Source organism: Rhinopithecus roxellana, unplaced genomic scaffold, assembly GCF_007565055.1.
Source record: "Rhinopithecus roxellana isolate Shanxi Qingling unplaced genomic scaffold, ASM756505v1 contig4066, whole genome shotgun sequence".
NCBI lineage: Eukaryota > Metazoa > Chordata > Mammalia > Primates > Cercopithecidae > Rhinopithecus > Rhinopithecus roxellana.
The window spans coordinates 28,625-36,056 of NW_022142961.1; the positions used below are offsets into that span (position 1 = coordinate 28,625).

General features: G+C 43.4%; 1 pseudogene; it reads right to left on the reverse strand.

The window, feature by feature from the left end:
* Window positions 1-6,875: 6,875 nt before the first annotated feature.
* Window positions 6,876-6,999, reverse strand: LOC115895974 (annotated as a pseudogene).
* Between the last annotated feature and the right edge of the window lie 433 nt (window positions 7,000-7,432).

The window sequence follows — 7,432 nt, forward strand, 5'->3', positions numbered from 1 at the left end:
GGTCGCATCCCTCTAATAAGTTCTGCCCGAATGAAAATCTCAGTCTACATAAAACTTATGTTGGTGGCTTTTAGCTATTTTACTCCATTTAAAAGCACTGCTTGCTCTTTGGTGATTTGTTATCCATAGCCGAATTGCTTTAGTATTTTATAATGGCTTAATTTTCAACTATTTTTTTAATTATTGATAATTTATCCTGAGACCACATTTATTATTTGTCATCTCAATGTTAATTTATTTAAATAATTATTATAAGCATAATCATAATATACATTATATATAATCATATATTATATTTAATTATATATATGAATTAGTATTTTTATACCAATTTATTTTAATCTTTATTTTATTTTAATCCTCATTCTATTCCTTTAAGTGAGGACTAGAAAACACCAATGTAAATGAGACGGTCCCTGGTTTGCTTGTGCCCCAAATAAAAGAAGACGATTGCTTCTTTCCTCCAGGCAGCAGTAGGGAAGTCTGTTGGCCCTCAAAGCAGATCTCCTCTCGTGCTACTTATGTGGTTAAATAAGAAGTTCATAACATCCCCAGAAAAGGTCAGGTAAATAGCCTTAGGCTCAATATCACAGCTCTTGGCAACTCATTGTTTATTTTTAATTTATTTTAATAAACAAATACAGCTATAGCCACCACATAGCAGACACTGTGGTAAGCATTTTATAAATATCAATCCAGGCCCCTCTCCTCAAAGAGGGGAATGTGCCTTATCTCAAGGAGTGCTCAGAAAAGCTGAGAAGCTGTGTTTCTGTCTTATTTTAGCACCATTCATCTTCTAGCTAAGAAAATCTACGAGCTAAAACTCAGTCTCCAACACATATAATAGATATTAGACAAAACACTAACTAGGTAGGAAGTCACAGCCCAGTGGGCCCTTCACTGTAATCACACCATGAGTTTAATTCAAGGAAAAATGCAGGTAATCCTGAAACTCTTCTGTAAGAGGTATGTGAACTATTTAAACCTATTATTTTACTTCTATGAAACTGGACAAGCACCAATAACATAAACCTTCTAAAGGAATAGTCCTGTTTAGTTCTTTCCCAGGTCCTTTCTCATCAAGAAAGCCAATAGAGCCTTCAGAAAGAAATATTCTATCATTACCCTATTCCCCATTTATAGAAAAAGAGCTCAAACCTCTCATGACAATTGTGGCTTAAGTAAAATTCCAGATGCCCCCAAGAATGGGTAATGCACTCCAACCTCGCCTAGCTCCAGCTCAGTTTGTATGGGATAAGCAAGAGTGACCAGATTCCAACAATCTGAACAGAAGCAGAAAGGCGAACTGAAAAGACTCCTCCCTACCCTTTAAGCTACAGAGAGATGATTACACACACATTTACAACTACTCCTTAAAGACTGCAGAACAGCTGTGCTAGATGATTACATAAGATGGAGTCAGATCTGAAAGGAATTCACCATACAAAAGTTAAAGCATTGGCTGGGCATGGTGGCTCATGCCTGTAATTCCAGCACTTCGGGAGGCTGAGGTGGGTGGATCACTTGAGGTCAGGCATTCGAGACCAGCCTGACCAACATGGTGAAACCTCGTCTCTGCTAAAAAAAATAAAAATAAAATAAAAAAATAAAAAATAAAAAATTAGCTGGGCGTGGCAGCACACACCTGTAATCCCAGCTACTTGGGAGGCTGAGACAGGAGAATCACTTGAATCCAGGAGGCAGAGGTTGCAGTGAGCCGAGATTGCACCACTGCACTCCAGACTGGGTAACAAGAGTAAAACTCCATCTCAAGGCCGGGCGCGGTGGCTCAAGCCTGTAATCCCAGCACTTTGGGAGGCCGAGACGGGCGGATCACAAGGTCAGGAGATCGAGACCATCCTGGCTAATACGGTGAAACCCCGTCTCTACTAAAGAATACAAAAAACTAGCTGGGCGACGAGGCGGGCACCTGTAGTCCCAGCTACTTGGGAGGCGGAGGCAGGAGAATGGCATGAACCTGGGAGGCGGAGCTTGCAGTGAGCTGAGATCCGGCCACCGCACTCCAGCCTGGGCGACAGAGCCAGACTCCGTCTCAAAAAAAAAAAGAAAAAAAAATTTAAAGCATTAAATAGGAAAGTGTTAAGGTGACAATAACTGGAAGTGGGAAAGTTACTGCAGCACATACCTTGAAGGAACATGCTTAGGAAAGTACCAGGAGGATGAAACAGACTAAAGAAAAGACATGAAAGCCAAAGACTGGTCCAGGACTTGACACTACTAGCACAAATTATTCAAAGCTTCAAACATGCAAACATGCAGAAAGGGTAAAGTTTGGGCAGCACATAGCACTACAAGTATTGGTCTTCACTGGGTCCTTTGCAGCCAGACTCTAGAATTACTAACAGCAGTTTCAGTTCAGGTATATGCTGAAGATGATTCTCTAGCTGAAGTAAATCTGTGACAAGGGAGAAACTCTCCCTAAAATCAAGTTTTTATAGGCCTAAAGAAATTTCAGAGCAAGGAGACAATGGCAAAGGCCACAGCCACATCAAGTTAAAAATGTCTTGAACTTTGTTGGAATGAAGAAATCCAAAGAAAGAGTAAGAGATCAGGACTTGGAGAAGGAAAGGCTATAAGGTGAGTCCTTGGGGCACATCAAGCCACAAACGTGTCACTTGACAGTCTAGTGTAGCAGTGAGATTCTGGGGACACAAGACTTAAGAGGAAAAAGAAGTGAAAGGTTTTAAATAGGCATAAAATAGAAAGGGGGAATTTCAAGCAAAGACATAGTGGCTGGCCACTACATAAACTTTTAAAATTTGCTAGAAGAAATGTCTCATATGCTATTCTCTGACAGAAAATACGCTTAGGTGCATTTTCCTTGCAAATATGGCAAAGTGCCTTAGTAAACCTCACGATGGGTGATTTCTTCATATGTTCAACTCTAGATAGCTGCACAGGAGCCAAGAACACAAGTGAAACTGAAAAACCACACAATGTTCTATTTTCTCTTGTTTTTTCATTCTACCACAAAGTCTCTGCTATGGTCTTTGGCAAATAATAGCAATGTGGGTTCTGAAGTTGGCTTAGGATGATTGCTATAGGGGCTCAAGATTTGTTTGTAGTTTCTAAGTGCCTGGGGTGTGAGGCTAGTGCTGGGAAATCTTATGTGTCCTGTTCATACTATAGATTCTTTAAGGAGACAATGATGAGAGAATGGGCTTTGATTAATCAGGTCACAGAGTTCTAAGTGCACAATGGCTATTCCAGTAACAGGCAGCTCAGGTTTCTCAGCTTACAGATGCTGGAGACAGCCCTACTCACCCTAAACATCTGAGCATGATGGCTATAGTGGACAAAGCAATGAGGAAGGATGATTTGAGGACATAATGAAACACAAACTTATATGGGAGAAGAATTTTCATCTTCAGACATTAATTTGTCCCAGGAAATTTTAAAATGAGATCATATGCATGCGGTTCAAATTTAGGGATTTTGTATATTGCTGGTGTATGGTAGATTCACCTGATAGCAATAACTCAAGCATGCCCTGAGAATACCCTAGGTCTAAGAAGCATATATGTTCAGGGTTCCAAGTTAAAGAATCTGGAAGTACCAACCAAGAGATGTGCTCTTTATCTATGAAGCACATTCAAATCTCTGGCCCATCCCTTGGGACACAAGCTGTACAGGGGATTGAGGCCCTTTGTTTTGGGCTAAATGCAGGTTGCTAGGTGGAGGCTGCCAAGTGGAAATGCTATATAACTGTATGCTTTGTGCGAACCATAGCATTTTTCTAGTCCAGCCTGCCACTCCTGGACCTCCCTGTATGTGAGTCCTCAATAAACCCTATGTCTCATTCACTAGCTCCAGACCTCTTCTTAGGCCTCCTGGACACGGTGGCCACCACGACTGGAGTTATAGGGGTCTAGCACAATAATTGGTACTGGTTATTTCTGTTTTCATTAAAGCTCACTGCTTCATGTCTGGAGAGCTAAATCGAACAATAGAGCACACAACTGAGAATTAGAAAAGAGAACTGAGAGCAAATTTGTATTCTGGGTAGAGTGTGGTCTTAGAGTTAATTTCTTTCATGAACTGTTCTAACCCAATCCAGAACTTTCTGGGAGCAAAAGTTCACCTGGTGAGCCCAGGGAAAACGTGAAGGAACAACAGTTGATATTAGAACATCAGTCCTTAAACTGATCAAGGGGCCTTTCAGGTCAAAACTACTTTCCTAATTACACCATACTGCCTTTTTCACTCTTCTGTCTCACATGTATATAGCTGAAGTCTCTAAAGTCTCTATAACATGTGGCTCCATGACATTGCTCAGATGCTCCCACACCCCCTGCCACCTCCTGCTTACCCTCTCTATGAAAGTCATTTATCTTATAGGCGAGATTAAGCAAAGGGGATGAGCCTGTGTGGTTTAGCTCTTCCAGAGCTGGCTTGCCCACAAGCAGCTCATATTCTTCTTCTCTTCCCTGACCCTCATTCAGTGAGGAAGGCTCCACCACAGCTGGGAGGGGAGTCATCTGGCCTGTAGCTGAAGGGCAATGTTAATTCATAGGAAACGGACTAAAAAAAAAAAAAAAACCCAATTTTAACATCAGGTCCAGCTGTGACAGAAACAAAACAATCTGGTAATCTTTAGATGTATGTGTGAACCCAGAAAATCTGAGACAGGTCTGAGTTTATTTATTTAATTCAGAAAGTTTATTTTGCCAAGGTTGAGGACGTGACACAGCCTCAAGAAGTCCTGACTACATGTGCCCAAGGTGGTTGGGGGCACAGCTTACTTTTATAGATTTTAGGAAGACATGAGACATCAATCAATATAGGTAAGAAGTACATGGGTTTGCGTCTGGAAACGCAGGACAACTTGAAGCAAAGGCAGGAAGACTCAAAGCAAAGCAGGAGGGAGCTTCCAGGGTGACAGATAGGTTAGAGACAAACGGTTGCATTCTTAGAGTTTTCAATTAGCGTACCCAAAGGAGACAATCAGATATGCATCTAGCTAGAGCCTGGCTCCGGGAGAGGCGGCGGCGAGGCGGAAGCGGTGGGATGCTCCTGCTCGGTGGTGCTTTCGTGAAAGGCCCACAAGAGGAGGTCCCCGGCTGTGAAGCCAGGTGCAAGGGGGAGCAGAGTCATGGGCGGTTGGGAAGCATGGAGACAGTAGGGGCAAGGGAGGGAGAGGGGAAGCCACAAAAGCCTACACAGACGGGGGCGCTGGATCACGCCTGTAATCCCAGCACTTTGGGAGGCCAAGGCGGATGGATCAGGAGGTCAGGAGATCCAGACCAGCCTGGCTAACACGGTGAAACCCCGTCTCTACTAAAAAAAAAAAAAAAAAAAAAAAAAACATGCGCCGGGCGTGGTGGCGGCGCCTGTAGTCGCAGCTGCTTGGGAGGCTGAGGCAGGAGAATGGCGTGAACCCGGGAGGCGGAGCTTGCAGTGAGCCCAGATCTTGCCACTGAACTAACAGGCTGTGGTGACAAAGCGAGACTTCCGTCTGGAAGAAAGGGGAAAGAAAGCAGGAAAGAAAGCAAGAAAGCCAGAAAACAAGAAAGCAGAGAGAGAGACAGAGAAACAGAAAGAAAAGAAAGTGAGAAAGAAAGAAAGCACAAAAAAGGGAAGAACGAAATAAACAATAGGGAGAGAGAAAGAGACACAGAGAAGAAACAGAAAAAAAGACAGAAGATAGCAAGGGAAGAAAAAGAAAAGAATGAAAGAAAGGAGGAAAGAAAGAAAGAAAACAGAGAAAGAAGAAAGTAGAAGGTAATAAAGATAGAAAGAAAGATATAGAGATAGAGAGGAAAAAAGAAAGAAACAAGGAAAGACAGAAGAAGATAAAGAAAGAAAGAAAGAAAGAAAGAAAGAAGAAAGAAAGAAAGAAAGAAGAAAAGAAAAAAGACAATAAGGAAAGAAAATGAAAACAATAAAAGTAGAAGGAAAGAAGGAAGAAAGAAAGAAGAAAAAGAAAGAAGCGAGATATAAAGAGGGAGAGAAAGAAAAAAGAAGGAAAGAAAGAAACAAAAGAAAGAAGTCGAAAGAAAGACAGAAGAGAGAGTGATAGAAGGGAAGAAATGAAGGTAGAAAGAAAGAAAGAAAGACAAGAAAAGTCTATCTAACAAAACATGAGCCGGAGCCGGCGCGGTGGCTGGCGCCTGTAGTCCCAGCCGCTTGGGAGGCTGAGGTCAGGAGAATGCGTGAACCCGGGAGGCGGAGCTTGCAGTGAGCCGAGATCTTGCCACTGCGCTCCAGGGCTGCGTGACTGAGCGAGATTCCGTCTGGAAGAAAAAGTAAAGAAGAGAAAGAAGGAAAGAAAGAAAGAAAGAGAAAGGAAGAAAAGAAGTGAGAAAAGAGAAAAGCAGAAAAAATGGAAAGAACGAGAGAAAGAGAAAGAGAGAGAAAGAGACAGAGAGATAGGAGAAAGAAAGAATAAAGAAAGAGAAAGAAAAGAAGAGAAAGATAGCAAGGGAAGAAAAAGAAAAGAAGGAAAGAAAGAGAGAGAGAGAGCAAAGAAAGAAGAGGGGAGAAGAAGGAAAGAAATAAAGAAAACAGAGAGAAAGAAAGTAGGAAGGAAAGAAAGATAAGAGAGTTAGAGAGGAAGAAAGAAAGCAAGAAAGAAGGAAAGACAGAAGAAAGAAAGAGAGATAAAGAAAGAAAGGAAAGATAGTAAGGGAAGAAAAAGAAAAGAATGAAAGTAAGAAGGAGAGAAAGAAAGAGATAGAAAGAGGGAGAGATAGAAAGAAAGAGAGAAAGAGAAAGAAAGAAAGAAAGAAAGAAAGAAAGAAAGAAAGAAAGAAAGAAAGAAAGAAAGAAAGGAAGGAAGGAAGAAGAGAGAGCGAGAGAAGGGAAGAAAGTAATGGTAGAACAAAGAAGAAAGACCACAAGACAGCAAGCAATAAAGCCTACAATCACCCGGTATTCCCAGGCGGTCTCCCATCCAAGTACTAACCAGGCCCGACCCTGCTTAGCTTCCTTCCGAGATCAAACGAGATCGGGCGCGTTCAGGGTGGTACGGCCGTAGACGCCAGCACGGGCGCCTGGCTGCCCCAAGAGCCCGGCCCAGGCCTGCCCGCCGGCTTCCAGCTCGCAGCGCCAGCCCGGGGTCGCCGGGCTCCGATCGGGACCCCCGAACCGCTCGCCCGCGGCCTTTCCCCGGCTCCCGAGCTCCCGAGCTTCCACCACGTCGGGCCCGCTCGGAACAGGGAGTGCTCCGAGGCGTCAGGGCCCAGGGCCCACGATCCTGGGACCCCGTCCGGTCCTCCGCCCTGTCGCGGAGGTATTCTTTTGGATCCCTGGCCGCCGGGGAGCCCCTGCGAGGCCCCCTCTTGCCCCCCCACCCGGAGCCGTCAAGGCTGGCGAAGGGCGAACAGCGTATCAAATATCTTCTCTGACCACAACAAATAGACTTAAAAATCAATAATAGAAGTAAAACTGATAAACTGACCCTTTTCTTTCT